The 20538-nt window shown below is 43.2% G+C and overlaps 1 protein-coding gene across 2 annotated transcripts in view; it reads right to left on the minus strand.

Annotated features, from left to right (window-relative positions):
• LPP (LIM domain containing preferred translocation partner in lipoma) overlaps window positions 1–3864 on the minus strand; it is a 347896-nt gene extending 344032 nt beyond the window's left edge. The window contains exon 1 of one of the 2 annotated variants that reach the window (XM_056565451.1): window positions 3790–3864. The gene's annotated coding sequence lies outside the window, so the exon portion shown is untranslated. The remainder of the gene's footprint in view (window positions 1–3789) is intronic. The other variant, XM_056565455.1, reaches the window with a different exon arrangement.
• Window positions 3865–20538: the final 16674 nt, after the last annotated feature.

Below are 20538 nucleotides of genomic sequence, written 5' to 3' on the forward strand. Positions count from 1 at the left end.
AGTGGCTTTATTTTTTTTTTTATCTTTACAGCACCTAGGGTTCATTACAAAAAGAGTTATTGGTCCCAAACAACCTAGCTAGAGATGAGCGAAATTACAGTACATTCGATTCGTCACAAACTTCTCGGCTCGGCGGTCGCTGACTTTTCCTGCATAAATTAGTTCAGCTTTCGGGTGCTCCGGTGGGCTGAAAAAGGTGGATACAGTTCTAGGAGAGTGTTAAAAACCCACTGAAATCTCAAATAATTAAGAAGAAAGAATTTGGTTTGGAACACATGTTCACCTCAAAGAGGACCCGAGTCCCCTCCTGACCTGTCTGTTTAGTAAATACCAGCATTCCCCATTTAGAAACATTCCTAGAGCAAGGATGTTGTGTCATCCATCTGATATTCTTACTAGGAATATGACTAAACAGCCATCTGGGTGTCACCAGTTGGGAGTATGTCCCTACAGTCTGGAGACTATGCTGACAAGAGTCACTGGAGGACATGCCCCCAACTGGTAATACCCAGACATTTCTAGTAAAAACAGAGAAACAGCACAACACAAAGCTATAAAAAATATATACACTAAAAAAGAGACAGGGTAGGATAGACCACAGGTTCTCTTTGACAGGGTTATCCAGAGCGAATTGAAAAAAACAGAGCTAATTTCTTCCAAAAACAGCCCTCAGGTTGTGCCTGGTATTACAACTGTGAATTGCGAAAAAATATGGATGGGCACTGCCTGCAATAAAACTAACCAACGGGGTGCGATAAATGACCACAACACTCAAACTACACAAAGAACCAGCTGGTCACCATAATAATCGCACACCACCAAAATATAGAAAAATATACTTATACTTTATTAGATAACCACAGAAAAAATGCACACATTAAAACCACTTAAAAACAGAATATTGATCCAGGGTGGAGGAAAAATAAGCCTCAACACCTCATCCCCTGGGCAGGGAATATATACCTCATAGGTGAAGGGGAGGTCCACATATGCAGTAAGAATATGTAACCAATAAACACACATACAAAAATACACAACAGTCCAGTCCAGGTAATAAATCCAATCAAAGTGTATAAAATGTGCAAAATTATATCATATAAGTGACTATGTGCTTGAGATGTGCAAATATGCTGTAGAACTATGAAGATATTATAAATATCAAATGCCTAGGGTGGGCTACAAATTAAAGCTAAAGTGCATATGGGACGAAGGGGACCCTCCCATCTCACCACCCCAGGGGATGCAGCAGCTCCACGCGTTCCGCCGTCACCGAACGGCTTCCTCAGGAGTCATCCTGGAGTAATAAGCCAGACAGTCTCATCTAGAGACTCTGCGGTCAGGTAACTTTTGGACTGCAATGCAGAGTTCTCACTACAGACTTTGGGGGAGATTTATCAAAACCTGTGCAGAGTGAAACTTACCCAGTTGCCCATAGCAACCAATCAGCTTGCTTCTTTCATTTTTAGGAAGGCCTGTGAAAAATGAAAGAAGTGATCTGATTGGTTGCTATGGGCAACTCGAGAACTTTACCTCTGCACAGGTTTTGATAAACCTCCCCCTTTGTCCATAGTGGTATTCCGTTTTAAAATTCCACACAAACTTCAATGCAGCAGAGTCCCATTGGTGGCAATGGGATTCTGCTGCACATTGCACACTGAGATGGACTTTCCGCCTGGAAAATCCCCTTGAAAAATTCCACCAGAACATTGAACTTGTTCAATGTTCTGATGATTTCCACTACGCAGACATTGTCATGGGGACGCCAAAGTCTGCAGGGTCCTAGCGCTGGCTGATTAAGTCGGTGATGGCCACACTAGGAATCTCCAGCCGCATTTTGACTGGTTGGAAATTCCAAAGTGTGAACCAGGCCTATCTGTTTTTGTTGCCAGACTGAAACCGCAGACAACCACGGTTTTTAATCCGGCAACAAACAACAGATCTGGACAAATAAACAATCCAACTGAAATAAATGGAGTCCGGCAGTAGCTGGTTTTCAAATTCCCCATCCGTATACAGCTGCCTTATGCCACAAATGTAATGTTAATGTAGCGCATTGATCACAATTAAAGGTTAGGCTTTGGCATTTGTTATTTTTGAGCAATTGGTGAATTTTTTTGGTGATTTCTTACCTCCCTGACACCGTGACTACTTATCGGCACAGTGGGCACGCCAAAGTGGTAGTTTGGGGGACACAGACTAACATCCCAATTCAAAACAATAAAGTGTGTGTTGGGGGGGGTTAAAGGGGTACTCCGCCCCTAGCATCTTATCCCCTATTCAAAGGATAGAGGATAGGATGTCAGATCGGGGGTCACGTCGCTGGGGACCCCCTGGGATCGCCGCTGCAGCACCCGCTGTCATTACTGCACAGAGCAAACTCGCTCTGTGCGCAATGACCAGCGATACAGGGGCCGGAGCATCGTGACATCACGGCCCTCCCCCTCAATACAAGTCTATGGGAGGGGGTGTGGCAGCCATCACGCCCCCTCCCATAGACTTGTATTGTGAGGGTGGGCCGTGATGTCACGTGGGGGCGGAGCCGTGAAGTCAAAATGCTCCAGCCCATGTATCAATGGTCATTACGCATGGAGTGAATTTGCTCTGTGAAGTAATGATAGCGGGTGCTGCAGCGGAGATCCCTGGGGTCCCAAGCAGCTGGACCCCCGATTTGACATCCTATCCCCTATCCTTTGGACAGGGGATAAGATGCTAGGGGCAGAGTACCCCTTTAAGAAAATGTCCTCACTTATACAAAAATATATTAACTAAAACCCATTTTTATTTAAACTATAAAGGACATATATAATACTGTATAAGGCCACATTCATACCACATTTTTGCAATACAGTTCCCGTATATGTTTTCAAGGTGAAAACCGTATGGAACGTATTTCAAACCATATGCATTGACTCCATTGAAAACCATATTGCAAACAATGCATCCGGTTGCATCTGTTTTGCATCTTGTACGTTTTTTTCCCGTACCCAAAATCTTAGCCTACCACGTTTTTTTTTTCCAGGTGAAAAACCGTATACGTTTTTTTTTAAATCATCAATGGGAACCGCACAGAACCGTATATGCGTACGGTTCCAACCAGTTTGCATTATACGGTTTTAGACTTTGCAGTTTTTTTTTTCCTTGGAATTTCAGACAAAACAAGTGAAACTTTATTCATAACGGAATGAAAAGCTAAGAGTATACTTTATTTTTTTCTTAAATGGATGCAACCGGACATAATTTTTCCACCCATTTACAGGACAATATATGTACACACGTTTTGATACAGTTTAGAGGAATCGGTTTTTCATTAAAAACCTGATATGGGAACTGTACTGCAAAAACATGGTGTGAATGCAGCCATGTTTTCCAAACAGTGTGCCTCCAGCTGTTGCAAAAATTCAACTCCCAGCATGCCCGGACAGCCTTCGGCTGTCCGGGCATGCTGGGAGTTGTAGTCTTGCAACAGCTGGAGGAACACTGGTTGGGAAACACTGCTGTATACAGAAAAAGATAGGAGGAACTAAACATAAGTCAGTCCCAGGTGAAAAACCAAAACTAAATTTAAAGTACAATACAGATATGTTCTCCAATTACACTACATAAGACATTCCCCTGACTGTACTAATGAATATACCCTCTAGTCTACCCCGGACCCCACCCATATAGTCCGCCAAGGGGACAACTCCCTCAGGGGTCAGGCAGCTGCAGGTCCCCAGTGCCCGGGCACATCACACAGCGCCCAGACCATCCGCTGGAATTACTTACACAAACAAACAAACAATAACCTACCACGAGTGCTACTCCCAATGCAGACCGGCACGTGCCCTACGTCACTTCCGCCTTACACTCGGGGAAGCACAGCATTGTACGAGGATTCTGTTAGTACGCAGACGCAGCAAGGGCATGGTTTACCGTATATCTCATAGCACACGCGCATATTACCTTAAATATTCAAATAATGGAGATCTTTATAACTTCCTACAATATGTAAGTTTACAGTAATGACGTGGTTTCCCATAAAGCTGCTAATATGAGTACTTATATCCAATAATGCATATCAAAACACTGTAATTAATTCATAATATTTTCTGTTTTATATGTATATACATCTTGCTTAACCCCTTAAAGGGGTACTCCGGTGGAAAACTTTATTTATTTATTTATTTATTTTAAATCAACTGGTGCCAGAAAGTTAAACAGATTTGTAAATTACTTCTGTTAAAAAAATCTTAATCCTTCCTGTACTTATTAGCTGCTGAATACTACAGAGGAAATTATTTTCTTTTTGGAACACAGAGCTCTCTGCTCTGTGTTCCAAAAAGAAGTAAATACAAATCTGTTTAACTTTCTGACACCAGTTGATTTAAAAAAAAAAAGTTTTCCACCGGAGTACCCCTTTAAGGAGCAGTTTTATTTTTTATTTTTGCACTTTCGTTTTTTTCCTCCTTACCTTTAAAAAATCATAATTCTTTTAATTTTGCACCTAAAAATCCATATGATGGCTTATTTTTTGCACCACCAATTCTACATTGTAATGACATCAGTCATTTTACCCAAAGATCTATGGCGTAATGGAAAAAAAAAAACATTATGCCACAAAATTGAAGAAAAAACGCCATTTTGTAAATTTTGGGGGCTTCCGTTTCTACGCAGTGCATTTTTCGGTAAAAATGACACCTTATCATTATTCTGTAGGTCCATACGATTAAAATGATACCCTACTTATATAGGTTTGATTTTCGTACTTCTGAAAAAAATCATAACTACATGCAGAAAAATGTATATGATTAAAATTGTCATATTCTGACCCCTATAACTTTTTTATTTTTCCACGTATGGTGCGGTATGAGGGCTCATTTTTTGCGAAGTGATCTGAAGTTTTTTAACGGTAGCATTTTTGTATTGATCGGACTTGTTGATCGCTTTTTATCCATTTTTTCATGATATAAAAAGTGACCAGAAATACGCTATTTTGGACTTTGGAATTTTTTTCCGCTTACGTCATTGACTGTGTGGTTTAATTAATTATATATTTTTATAATTTGGACATTTACGCACACGGAGATACCACATATGTTTTTCACTTTTTTTATTGCAATGTTATAGCTCCCATAGGGGACTATAACACTGCACACACTGATCAATGGTTTCTCATAGGAAACCATTGATCAATGATTCTGCCGCTGGACTGCTCATGCCTTGATCTCAGGCACTGAGCAGTCATTAGGCGATCAAACACCAGTAGGCAAGGTAAGGGACCCTCCTGCTGTCCTACAGCTGTTCAATTTCGCCACAGTGATCCCGAACAGTCCCCTGAGCTAACCGGCAATGTTTTACTTTCACTTTAGACGTGGCCCCACGTTACAGAACGGGAGCCGACTCAGGATGTACAGGTACGCCCTGAGTCCTTAAGGAGTTAAATTAAAATATGTACATAAGTCAGTTTTCTTAAGTTATGCTTAAAGGAGTACTCTGGCGAAAAACATCTTATCCCCTATCCGCCACTGGGGACCCCGGGGCCGGCATTTGTGGCGTCCAGGACACGTAAGCGTGGAGCTTCCGTCTTCATGACGTCACGCCACGCCCCCTCCATTCATGTCTATGGGAGGGGGCATGATGGCTAGTATGTAGCCGTCACGCCTTTTCCCATAGACATAAATGGAGGGAGTGTGGAGGCTGTTGTCACCAGTCATCCGACATGGAGCAGAGTTTGTTCCGTGCACGGATGACCGGGGGGGGCGAACGCCGGGACCCCCGCAATCAGACATCTTATACCCTATCCTATGGATAGGGTATAAGATGTTTTTCGCCGGAGTACCCCTTTAATTTACATTATTTCAAACAGAGAGAATTAACGGGCATGCAGAATTTTTTTTACATCATAAATAACAGATATTCCAATGTACTGTACATTAGTAATTTAACATTGAAGTCTATGGTGACGGAAGTAATCTCCGTTAGCTTCTGTTATTTTTACATCAGTTAATGCTACTGAGCATGCTTAGAAAAAAGTGGTTAAAAAAATAACTGACATTAAAGGAGTAGTCGGGCAAAAAAACAAAAATAGAGGATAAGTGTCTGATCGTGGGAGGTCCAACTGCTGTGACCCCCCGTGATCTCCTGGTTGGCACTTCATTCATTCTCTATGGGATCGCCATATAGACCCGGCTACTGTACTCGTCTGTATACATGCCCTTCGCTGTGGCGAGTACACAGGATCAATCACCTTCACTGGTTATCGATCCTGGTAGCATCTGTACCGCTGCAGACTGCAGCGGTACAGACGCTACCAGGATTGATAACCAGTTGTCCCTCACTGAACACCAATGAAGTTTGGGAACTGTTAAGTGGACCTGAGGAAGGCATCAGCAGATGCCGAAACGCGTTGTCCTTATATCGTTAATAAAATTTGTTATCCTGTACTGCCTGAGTCTCTCCGTCAATTCGACATCTGAGCAGCGCCTCCACTAGCCTGGCTTTTTTTCCATTGTTTCCGTGTATTTCTTATCGGCTTGTAACACAGAAGTCCGATGCCGGCGGGAGAGCTGCAGCTCATACAAAGGTCATTATCCACATCGTAAGGACTGCACAAATTCCAGTGCGGCCCTCCTAAGGTCGGTATATCACTGATTGGTGTGGTGGAGGGTGCACATCAGTGAATATACTATTACAGGGAGCGCCCCCTGCATCTCTTTTTCTCTCCCCCCACGCATCTTAACTCATAGTAGGTGGCATATTCCCCCTATAGTAGGAGTTAGATTCCACCCATAGTAGATGGCAGATTCCACCCACAGTAAGCAGAAGATTTCCCCCATAGTAGGTGGCAGATTCCACCCATATTAGGCGGTAGATTCCACACACAGTAAGCAGAATATTCCCCCATAGTAGGTGGCAGATTCCTCCCATAGTAGGCAGCAGATTCCCCCCATAGTAGGCGGCAGTTTTTCCATAGTAGGCCGCAGTTCTCCCATAGTAGGCGGCAGTTCTCCCATAGTAGGCGGCAGTTCTCCCAAAGTAGGCAGCAGTTTCCCCCATAGTAGACGGCAGTACCCCTATAGTAGACGGCATTAACCCCATAGTAGGCAGTGGTTTCCCCCATAGTAGGCGGCAGTACCTGTGATTGACAGGGTGAAGAGCCAATGGCTCTTCACCCTGTCAAACTTCCCACCGAGTGCCACATTAAACTGTAGATGCCTCATAAGAAGCATTTACAGTTAAATGTGATAAGTGTGAGGGCCATTCCGGGACAGTGGGACATTACCCCAAAAGCAGGAATGTCCCGACGGATCCGGGACAGTTGGGAGGTATGTTAACGGTGTGTATATTTTTATATCTGAAAATTTAAAAATTATCCCCAGATAAAAAGGGATCAGTGGTCTGACCGCTGAGACCCTCACCAATCCCCAGGATTAATTTATATTGTGGATGTGGTTTCTAGGTGTTCTTGACTTTGTTCACATCATTGATTTAGTTCCTTGTATCCTGTTATAGACCAGGATTTACCTTAGAGCTCATTGCCACCTTTCCATATGATATTCTGTTTGCTATTTTGTTTTTGAACATTTAGTATGAAGTGACCTGTGCCATAATTTTTCTTAAAGGGGAACTCAACTCAAACTAAAGTTTCCATGAATTTCATTAAAGAATTATGTCTGGCATTTATCATTGTAGGTTTAAGTGAAGAATTTTTCTGCACCTTTTTTTTGTGTGCTGGTAATATGTAGGAGCACCACATTTATTAAATGGTCACAGAGCATGTGATAAATTTTGTGCAGGTCACATTTTCTGAAACTTCTCTTTTCACATACACCAAAAAACTAAACTAAGTCTGGGCTGGTGTAGTTTTACAGTGACTTTGCGCCTTTTTTGAGCCTTTTCACAAAAAGGCACAGTACATAAAACCCTTCCATATTATGTGTATTGCCAAAATCAGTGGATTGCAACTCAAAATCCGCAGAAATGTGTAAACCAAAAGGCACAAAAAAGGTGCAAATAAACTCAAAAGACACAAAAAACAGTCTAAAGACAATGATAAATGTCGGCCCATGTGTTCTTTTACTGCTTCTATCATTAGATATTAGACTCACCCCATTGGAACCATTTCAACATTGTGTCTGTTTCACACAGGCACATTACAGCCTCCCCCCCCCCCTATACCTAATATTCTCTGATATAGCATAAAGAAATTTTGAGGAAAGGGTTGTAACACTGTATTTCTCATGCTTTACTAGGGCAATCTGAGATTGATAGCTTAGCACAGGTAAAGAGAAGGCAGTATAAAATGTAAACTCTAGATAGGATGTACAGTAGGCAAGTAACTACAATAGATATAATGGGCCTCATTTACTAGTGTTGGGGTTTTACTAGTGTGAAACGTTTCAGACTTGCAGGATTCCTCTCTATTTATTGTGAGGATTCAGATTTTCTTACCATCTATTATTAGGTGGAAATTTCCAGCAATTTATTCACAGGATTCTCTGTGAATTCAATAGTAAATAGGTTGGGTTGTGAAACACGCCCCCTTTAGACCAACTATGCCCCTTTTTTGGTTGACCACGCCCCCTTGCAACAGACCACACCCCTTTTACAGCTTTTTACAATGCAATGTTGGCTTTGTTGTTTTTTTCCAGGTGCACACTGTCTCAGACATCACTCAGACACTATGCACCATAATAACTTGGAAAACTACTGGGTTTCTAGTGTAAACCGAGATTGAATACTTAATCATAAATGGGGGTCAAATCATATAGATTGTACATAAAAATATACAGGAAAAATAAATATAATACAAAAATATATACAAAAAATATATAAAAGGAGTATAAATTAAAAAAATATATGAAAAATATGCATGAATGCCTGTATACATATAGATCTTGTAGGAATAACATTAATGAGGTTACCTATCTTAAATAATGTGAAGGTATAATATATATACTCCTTTTTTTTATTTTTTATTTTTTTTATGTATTTTAATTTTTTTTTATCTCAGTTTATACTAAAAACCCAGTACATTGTTAAATGGTCTCCATCACAATAGCGTATCAAACTATCAAATGTTTGAGAAAGAGAGGAGAAAATGGGAACAAAAGACCAGCGCACCCTGTGCCGTTACCTCGTGGGGACAAGAGAAAATGGGGGTGGGAAGTTTGCTCACCTTGTTGTGTCGCGCTGCGAGCGCGACACCGTTGTGGGCTTGGTATCGAAATGATGTGATCCGCGGCAGCCTGTATCCTTCCGTTTCTCGAGATAGTCGAGGCGGTTTAGTCAAGATGCGCGTTCTGTGCCCATGACAGAGGTCACAGAATCGAAAATCAGATACTCATCTGGCGCTCGCAGGATCCGTGTAGGTGGTCAATAAGGTGAAAGACTACAGGTGTGGTAAAGAGTTCAGTCTTTATTGCTTCATAAAGGACAGACAACGCGTTTCAAGGGATCGCCCCTCTTCCTCAGGTCATGGGTACAGAGACAAGTAACATAATGCTTTTTATATGCACAAAAAGACCGCGAAAAGGCCCAGAATGTGGGCTGGTCGGGTGACGTCACAGACAGGTGTGCGTGTCAGGGAGGGGCAATGGGAAAGGTAAATAAAGATAAAAGAACTTTGCAGTGTTATAAATACTGTTTACAAATGCTCAAGATGTCATTGATCTTTAAGTCTATAGCAGGGGGGAACAGGTGATTATGAGTTTTGCCGTGGTTGAGAGTCACTGGGTCCGGTGCTGGCGCTTCGTGCCGTCCGGACATGGATGCGTGCTGGTACTCCGATTATCGTTGAGGTCTCTGGTGGCTGTCGCCGTATACCGCTGCAGTTGGCAGGTTCTCGGTCCGGCATGGGAGGGGCTGTGGAGGTGCCTTGTAGGCGCTGCAGTCCCCCTGTCCGCGGACCACCACCACTGAAATTCAGTAAAGAAAAGACTACAAGTCACAGCAGACCGGGACACATTAAATCTGTATCCCTATGTGGAATATGACTGTCATTTAAGTCACTGGATGGCAGCATTACTAGTTAAACTATACAACTATTTTAATGTTATCATTTTATTTTTTATTTCCTTTTTTATTATATTTTATTGTACTTTGATTGTGTTCTCTATATGTACAGTTGGGGTGTCCCGATACCGTATTGCATACCGTACCTTGTTTGGTGGTCCCCAAAGTCAGAGTTACTTCGTTCAGGTAGGGTTCCCCAGGTGGGACAGCCCCTAGTCGCCACCCTCTACTCTAATTCTATAATGTTTCTATGTACATATTTAATAATGTATATTTAATATAATGTATAGTATACTTACCTTGTTAGTGTCCCAGGACCTTCGGTCACGTGACTATGTTGATTCCTCTATGGTATGTTGGAGGACCTTTGGAGGTCCTTGCGTCACATGCTACCCATAATTCTATGTGAAGGTGATTAACAGAAGTATTGGACCAATTAGCTCTAGTCCAGCCCCTGCCCATATAAGGGAGCTGTAGCCAATTATCGCTCTCTTGGGTTGCTGCTCTCGTGGATGCCGGACTAGCAGGACGGATCTGCGCAACTTTCAAAGACATGCTGGGCCAGAAAACCTACCGGCCTACACTAAACCGTGATTTCTAAACTAATCCCCGCTAAAGCTAGCGTGACTACTGGACCGAAACAAAATCCCCTAAATCCAGTGGAACAGCGCATATCAGTCTAAGGACTCTAAATTGCTTAAGGTCCCCACCACTCTAAGAGACTTTGCATGTATAGAGACTGTTCCGGTTATGAAGCTTGCATAAAATCTTCAGTAAAGTTCCGACTGTTTTCAACAAACTCTCCAGTTGTGGACATTAAATTATTCTATACCTCCCTATTGCTCTTGGGAAGGGTGGCGGTAGGACAAGCATTATAGAGAAGCCCCCAGCCTGGCGTCACGAATAGAAAGGGTTAACCAGACACCCTTTAGTCACTGCACAGCTGCACCCCATATACCCTACTCCCCCAGGCTATCACACAGTATATAGGCAATTGGGAGCCGCAAGGGCCCTGCAATCTCATATATGCCAAGACACTTTAACTATCTGTAAGAAATATTTTATTTAATCAAATCTAAATTAATATTTAACCTAGAGGACTTGAACTCTGTTCACCAGTTTCCATAAGCGAAGTGGCAATGGCATACACATAACTTACCGATAAATATTAATAGCTGTCAAAACACCTTTTGCAAGTGGATGTCATCTGCTATTGTAAATGTTTTCTGGATACATTTTGACAAAACTTTTCAATATGTCAGTAACATTCTGTAAAGGTTTTCAGGAAATTGTTCCCATGGCAACTCGAGACAAATAAGAAGTTAGGCTTTTTTCTTATTATTTTTCTTTTATAAGTGTGAAGAAGTAGCTGAGCATACTTATCCGCAGCTTGCAGGCCATGTCAACAGAGATCATTAGTCAATCTTCTTTCCTGCTATAGTAGTGCTATTTCCACAGAAAACATACAGTATGCTCCTAATGAGCCGTGGAGCAATAAATCATTTCTTAAAATGCTCAGCCAAGATACTCCTCCATTTCTCAACCTTGTCTTAATTATTTATCTCTTAGTGGGACGGAGCCTTTAATTATTCGCTTTTGCGATGCAGGGGGGTGGATTAAATTGCGGCCTATGAATAATAAACGTCCAAGTTAAAAAGCTACCTCGTGAATAGTGTTAATTTTGAGTGTTGTCATTTTCACACATTATATTCTGTGTTGAACCTCTCCTATTATGCAATGGTCACAGATGACAGTGTTAAATTACACATAACAACAGCTGTGAAATGGGCATTGAGTTGTGGGTCATAACATATTAATGTACTTGGGAGGCAGTGCTGAAACAGGCTATGTATCAAAAGGGGAAATAAAACTCTTTACATGGGAGGCGCTTTAAATAAATTACAGCACAAACACATATTTTTCCGGCCACAACCTTCATCTTTCTTAACTATAAGGTGTCGAGAAACGTTATGCTTTTTTTTAATATAACTAAAATTTAAAAGATAACATTTTCAGAGTCTCATAGAAATTGCATTGTGAGACTGGAATTTATTGTACGTTTACCAGAATTGCAACAATATTCAAGTAAACTAACTTTCCAAACTATTATATCAATCACATTTTTGTATGTGTTTTTTTCTTAAAGGGGTGTCAGGGTCCGGAGTGGTATGCAGGGAAGACACAGGTAGTGGATCCTCTATGTCAGTGAGGTGATGGCGTGGGCCGTACCAGGGGAACGGAATCTAAGGGGTTACTGGTTTTCACCAGAGCTCGCCGCAAAGCGGGATGGACTTGCTGCGGCAGGTAACCCCCAGGTCATTCCACCCAATAGCGACTCAACCTCACTGACTGCTGAGTCAGGCGTGGTACAGAAGGACTAGGCAAAAGGCAAAGTCAGACGTAGCAGAAGGTCAGGGCAGGCAGCAACGGTTCGTAGTCAAGGGCAACGGCAAGGGTCTGGATACACAGGCAAAGGACACACGGGAACGCTTTCACTGGCACAAGGCAGTTTTTATAATGTGGAAGTGTTTGGTACTGATTGGGCCATGCACCAATTAATGGTGCACTGGTCCTTTAACCCCTTAAGGACCGGGGGATTTTCCGTTTTTGCATTTTCGTTTTTTGCTCCTTGCCTTAAAAAAATCATAACTCTTTCAATTTTGCACCTAAAAATCCATATGATGGCTTATTTTTTGCGCCACCAATTCTACTTTGTAATGACGTCAGTCATTTTGCCCAAAAATCTACGGTGAAACAGAAAAAAAAATCATTGTGCGACAAAATTGAAAAAAACAAACGCAGTTTTGTAATTTTGGGGGCTTCCGTTTCTACGTAGTACATTTTTCGGTAAAAAGGACACCTTCTCTTCATTCTGTAGGTCCATACGATTAAAATGATACCCTACTTATATAGGTTTGATTTTGTCGGACTTCTGGAAAAAAATCATAACTACATGCAGGAAAATTAATACGTTTAAAATTGTCATCTTCTGACCCCTATAAATTTTTTATTTTTCCGTGTATGGGGCGGTATGAGGGCTCATTTTTTGCGCCGTGATCTGAAGTTTTTAACGGTACCATTTTTGCATTGATAGGACTTATTGATCGCTTTCTATTCATTTTTAAATGATATAAAAAGTGACCAAAAATGCACTATTTTGGACTTCGAAATTTTTTTGCGCGCACGCCATTGACCGAGCGGTTTAATTAATGATATATTTTTATAATTCGGACATTTCTGCACGCGGTGATACCATATATGTTTATTTTTATTTACACTGTGTTTTTTTTTTTTATTGGAAAGGGGGGTGATTCAAACTTTTAATAGGGGAGGAGTTAAATGATCTTTATTCACTTTTTTTTTCCACTTTTTTTTGCAGTGTTATAGGTCCCATAGCGACCTTTAACACTGCACACACTGATCTTCATCATTGATCACTGGTTTCTCATAAGAAACCAGTGATCGACGATTCTGCCGCATGACTGCTCATGCCTGGATCTCAGGCACTGAGCAGTCATTCGGCGATCGGACAGCGAGGAGGCAGGTCCGCGATCGGCGCTGCGCGCTATTAGAGGCGGGTCCCGGCTTCACTATGACGCCGGGCCCGCCGTGATATGACGCGGGGTTACTGTTATATCAGGAGAGCAGGACCAAGGACGTACCGGTACGTCCTTGGTCCTTAAGGGGTTAAATTTCAGAGAGCCGGCGTGCGCGCCCTAGAGAGCGGGGCCACGCATGGCGGGACAGGACAGCAGGAGAACGGGGCAGGTGGGAAGATTGGGATGCGACCGCGAGCGGGCACGTCCCGCTACGCGGATCGCATCCCCGCCGGTGATAACAGTGCAGCGCTCCCGGTCAGCGGGTCTGACCGGGGTGCTGCACGCAGAAGAAGGCCGCTAGCGCTCTGGGGACAAGGGGTTATCCACCATAAGGTGATTTTAGTACGTACCTGGCAGGCAGTAATGGGCATGCCTAGGAAGGATCTGCACTTGTTTGGGGCTAAATGGCTATGCTATGAGTCCACCATAACATCGTGGCTAGCTTTTTGTGAACTGGTATTTCCTGTTTTAGTTTTCTTTTTTGCCTACAAATCCCATATTTCCATTTTCCTCCCTCACACACATCAGCTACCCCACCCATTGAAACATAAATGAGCTGCATCCATTCAAAAGACCTGTGGTATTCAATCAGGGTGCCTACAGCTGTTGCATTAGTTGCAGATTGATCTCTCTCCCACCAATTGATCACTCTACCCATTGAAGCAGACAGGCTCCCTGTCATCAGCTGACTAGTGAGTCAGGTCTCGGCAGCATTGCAACCTGGGAAAAATCTGAGACAACAGTCGTTTTGTATGCTGTTAAAAATAAATATTGGGGTGAAAATCTCATAAGAATTGTGAGAAAACAGTCACAAACAAGTACAGACACTATATTATGAACTACACTTACTTTACAGCCCCTGTAGCAGAGTCAAATAAAAAAATTCCTGGAATACCCCTTTAACTACACTTGCATTTGTTGTTACAATATGTTTTCCACAATGTAGCAACTAGTGGCTGATACATATAAAAGGAAATTACTCAGACTGATGTTTCATAAATAAAACAAAGCTTAAACAGGTTGCAACAAATATAGTAACTCCTGACCAAGCCAATATTTGTTTTTGTGTTTATGTTTTTTCCTCTTCGCCTTCTAAAAGCCATACTCATGCATTTTTCACCTACACATCTATATGAGGGCTTGTTTTTTGCGGAACCATTTGTGCTTTTTAACAGCATCTTTTAGTTGATCATAAAATGTAATGTCAAACAAATATTATTTTCTTGCTACTGCCCTAAAATATTCTCATGCACCTTTCTGAAGTGCATTTCTGTATGTACCTTTTGGTTTTCTATATATACATACATATATTTAAATCTAAGAAGACTGATTGTTAAACACTTACCTCTGAAGAAAAGCTTAAAAGGGTACTCCGCCCCTAGACATCTTATCCCCCATCCAAAGGATAGGGTTAAGATGTCTGATCGTGGGGGTCCCACTGCTGAGACCCCCGGGATCTTGGCTGCAGCACCCACCTGTCATTACCCACCATAATACAGACCCCAGAATCACCACCCACCATAATACAGACCCCAGAATCACCATCCACCATAATACAGACCCCACCATAATACAGATCCCAGAATCACCACCCACGATAGTAAAGACCTCAGAATCACCACCCACCATAATACAGACATCAGAATCAACAACCACCATAATACAGACCCCAGAATCAACACCCACCATAATACAGACCCCAGAATCAACACCCACCATAATACAGACCCCCAGAATTTGTCCCCACCACAATACACACCCCAGAATCAGTCCCCACCACAATACAGACCCCAGAATCAGTCCCCACCACAATACAGACCCCAGAATCAGTCCCCATCACAATACTACCTCAGAATCACCACTCACCATAATACAGACCTCAGAAACACCACCCACCATAATACAGACCCCCAGAATCACCACTAACCATAGTACAGACCCCAGAATCACCACCCACCATAATACAGACCTCAGAATCACCACCTACCATAATACAGACCCCAGAATCACCACTCGCCATAATACAGACCCCAGAATCACCATCCACCATAATACAGACCCCAGAATCAGACCCCGCCACAATACAGACCCCAGAATCAGACCCCACCATAATACAGACCACAGAATCAGACTCAACCATAATACAGACCCCAGAATCAGACCCCACCACAATACAGACCCCAGAATCAGACCCCACCATAATGTAGACCTCGGAATCACCACCCACCATAATACAGACCCCCAGAATCAGACCTCACTATAATACAGACCCCAGAATCAGACCTCACTATAATACAGACCCCAGAATCAGACTCCACCGTAATACAGACCTCAGAATCAGACCCCACCACAATACAGACCCTCCCCCTTTAAATAATACAGACCCCAAGATCAGACCCCAGTTGAATTGCGCAATAATATACATACAGTTACATTAACTGACTCACAATTCACGTCTTTTACAGTCGGCGTCATCATCTTTCCTTCTGTTCTCCATCTGGCAGACAATCTGCAGGACAAACATCTTAGTTTCTGCATTTTTCCAGTGCAGTCCCCAGAAGTGCAGAATTCAGTGCCGTTTATTCCATTTCAAACAGTGTTACAGAGCAGGCTACGTTTCAGTGACCTGTCTTCGCCTTTGTCAAGTATGAGAGGCGACAAAACATAGCCTGCTCTGTAACACTGTTTGAAATTGAATAAACTGCACTGAATTCTGCACTTTATACTTTCTTGAGCTACGATTTTCCTTGGATATAAGTAGGTAAGTAGATAGCTATGCTGGTAGGTAAGTAGATATGGAGGTAAGTTCATAGGAAGGTAGCAAGGTAGGTAAATAGGTAGCTATGTATTTATGTATGTATGTATGTATGTATGTATGTAGTTAGGTACTTAGGTTGCTATATAGGTAAGTAGCTATGTAGGAAGGTAGCTAGGTGGCTAAGTAGGTAGGTATGTAATCAGGAAATTAATAAGGTATGTAGCCAGGCAGGTAATTATGTAGGTAGCCAGGTAGAGAAGTAGCCAGTGCTCCTTCACATCTAAATCATCTTCCCCCTCCCTGTCACCTGCACCCCCTTCCCCCATCACCTGCATCCCCCTCCACGTCACATGCACCCGACCCTTCCCCGTCACCTGCACCACCCCTCTTTGTCACCTGCACCCCCCTTCCCCCATCACTTGCAGCCCCATCCCCATCACTTGCACCCCCCCATCACTTGCACCCCCTTCACTTGCACCCCCATAATCACTTGCACCCCCATCATCACTACTTGCACCCCCATCATCACTTACAACCCCCATCATTACTTGCACCCCCCCTCATCATCACTTTGCACCTCCCTCTCATCATCACTTTGCACCCCCCTCATTATCATCACTTTGCACCCCGCCCTCATCATCATCATCACTTACACCCCCCCTCATCATCACTTTGCACCCCCCTCATCTTCATCACTTTGCATCCCCCCCTCATCATCACTTTGAACCCTCCCTCATCATCATCACTTTGCATCCCCCTCCCCTCATCATCATCACTTGGCACCCCGCCCTCATCATCATCATCACTTACACCCCCCCTCATCATCGCTTTGCACCCCCCCTTATCTTCATCACTTTGCAACCCCCCTCATCTTCATCACTTTGCAACCCCCCTCATCTTCATAATTTTGCACCCCCCTCATCATCACTTTGAACCCCCCTCATCATCATCATCACTTTGCATCCCCCTAATCAACATCACTTTGCACCCCCCCCTCCCCTCATCATCATCACTTTGCACCCCCTCATCATCATCATCACTTTGCACCCCCCTCATCATCACTTTGCACCCCCCTCATCATCATCACTTTGCACCCCCCCTCCCCTCATCATCATCATCACTTTGCACCCACCATATCATCATCACTTTGCACCCCCCCTCATCATCATCGCGTTGCACCCCCCCTCCCCTCATCATCATCACTTTGCACTCCCCTCATCATCATCTTGCACCCCCCCATATCATCACTTTGAACCCCCCCTCCCCTCATCATCATCACTTTGCACCCCCTCCCCTCATCATCATCACTTTGCACCCCCCTCCCCTCATCACTGGGCAGCACAGGCTGGCTGTGTTCTTCTCCCACTACAGTGCAGGCGCTGATGAGTGACGTCATCGGCGCCTGCACTGCGTGGGGCAGAGTTCACAGGTCTCCTCTCAGTGCAGCCGCAGGTCCTGCGGCTCACACTGAGAGGAGGCTTAAGCTGTGTGTGCGTGTGCGCACACAGCTGAAAGCAGCGCTCGATCACCTGGGCATCCGGGACAAGTGTCCTGGATCCCCATTAGCGGAGTAAGCGCCTCACCTCCCGGAGCCACCCCCGCGTGCCACACAAAAGCACCCCGCGTGCCATGAGTGGCAGGCGTGCCAGGGGTTGCCGACCCCTGCTCTAGAGGATGTTGTTTAGTTCTTTCCAGTCTTACCAGAGTGCTCTCTGCTGCCACCTCTGTCCATGTCAGGAACAGCCCAGAGCATGAACAAATCCTCACAGCAAACCTCTCCTGCTTCGCACACTGCCTGACATGGACAGAGATGGCAGCAGAGAGCAATGTGTTCAGATTAGAAAGAACTACACAACTTTCTCTGGAGCATACAACAGCCAATAAGTACTGGAAGGATTAACCCCCTTAAGGACGGACCCAATTTTAACCTTAAAGGGGTACTCCACCTGAGACATCTTATCTCTTATCCAAAAGATAGGGGATAAGATGTCTGAGCGCGGGGGTTCCGCCGCTGGGGACCCCCGTGATCTCTCCTGCAGCACCCCGTTTCTCATGGCTGATAACGGGCAATGAAGGGGACGGAGTATCGTGACGCCACAGCTCCCTCCCTTGTGATATCACACCCAGCCCCCTCAATGCAAGTCTATGGGAGGGGGCGTGACGGCCGCCATGCCCCCTCCCATAGACTTGCATTGAGGGGGTGGGATGTCACGACAGGCAGAGCCGTGAAGTCACGAGACTCCGTCTCCTGTATCGCCTTTCATCAGCCTGTATCCTTGCTCTGTGCAGCTGAGAAACGGGTGTGCTGCACGAGAGATCGCAGGGGTCTCCAGCAGCGGGATCCTCGCGATCAGACATCTTATCCCCTATCCTTTGGATAGGGGATAAGATTTCTAGGGGCGGAGTACCCCTTTAATGACCAGGCTCTTTTTTAAAAATTTTGACATGTATCTCTTTAAATGGTAATAACTCTTGAACGCTTTTTCAGAGCTGAGCGATTCCGAGATTGTTTTTTTTCGTGACATAGTGTACTTTATATTAGTGGTGCATTTTTGTTGACACATGCAGCATTTTTTGTGAAAAACTGTTCACTGTGTGGTAAAAGTGATGTTATATTTATTCTGTGGGTTGGTATTATTATGGCGATATGCATTTTATATAGCTTTTTATGTTCTTTTTCCTTTTCTGAGCAAAATTCTTTTTTTTCCCTTTTTTGTGTTATCATTTTCCGTCAGCTGTAACTTTTTTATTTTTCCTTCGACGCCATAGAGTGAGGGCTTATTGTTTTGTGTGACAAAGCTGTTTTTTTTTATTGGTATAATTTTTGCAATACATGCCACCTTTTGATCTTTTTTATTCCACTATTTGCACCAAAATTAGCAAATTTTGCCTTTTTTGTTGTGTTTTTTTTTACGGCATTCACTGTGCAGGATAATTTACATTATAGTTTTATAGTACAGATCTATACGGATCTGGTAATACCTAGTATGTATATGATTTGTGTTTTTTTATGATAATACAGGGCTTTTATTGAAGAACCTTTTTTTTATTTTTATTTTTTTACTTTTTACAGCTTATACTATGCTGCAATACATTTGTACTGCAGCACAGTATGACCTGATGAGCTGCACACACTACAGCCTGTGATGCCGTGAACAGGATTGATCACGGTATCTATGGAGTTAATGCTGTCGGGAGCTGTGCGTTCGCGGCCCCGGCAGCTGCGTTGGGACCCCAGCTGTGATTGACAGCCAGGTCCTGCAGCTGATCTCCTGAGATGCACGCAGCAGAGCAGGAGATAGTCACGACGTATACATAAGTCCCAGCACGCGAACGTGTCGGGTGCTGGGACATAGTCATACGTCCTATAGCAGGTAGGGGTTAAATAAAATGGTCCAGATTTATCAACCTGCCTTAAACAAAACTATCTGGTTTTGCCTGTAGCAACCAATCACAGCTCAGCTTTCATATTGCAACAATATCTCCCAAAATAAAAGCTTAGCTGTGATTGGTAACTATAGGCATCGGCAGGTTGATTAATCTAAAGCTTTAGTAGTTATTTCAGGATCTTCAATAACATTAGAATTTTTTTTTTTTTACTGTGGTTACTCCATACTCCTAACTGTACAGTTGAATATGTAACATCAACAAATCCTTTATTTGCATGTATGTATTATATACCATGTGTAGCATTTATTTGTTGGAGTCTTGCTTTTAAAACCTCTTTAATGGGAAAAACATTTTTAAAGATATTGGGAACTTTTATTAAGTATTGTACAGATTTTATACACTGCTAAAAAAATAAAATAAAAATAAAGGGAACACTTAAACAACACAATGTAACTGCAAGTCAATCACACTTCTGTGAAATCACACTGTCCACTCAGGAAGCAACACTGTTTGACAATCAATTTCACATGCTGTTGTGTAAATGGAACAGACAACAGGTGGAAATTATAGGCAATTAGCAAGACGCCCCCAATAGAGGAGTGGTTCTGCAGGTGGTGACCACAGAGCACTTTCTTCCTGGCTGATGTTTTGGTCACTTTTTAATACTGGCGGTGCTTTCACTCTAGTGGTAGCATGAGATGGAGTCTACAACCCACACAAGTGGCTCAGGTAGTGCAGCTCATCCAGGATGGCACATCAATGTGAGCTGTGGCAAGAAGGTTTGCTGTGTCTGTCAGC

Source organism: Hyla sarda, chromosome 3, assembly GCF_029499605.1.
Source record: "Hyla sarda isolate aHylSar1 chromosome 3, aHylSar1.hap1, whole genome shotgun sequence".
NCBI lineage: Eukaryota > Metazoa > Chordata > Amphibia > Anura > Hylidae > Hyla > Hyla sarda.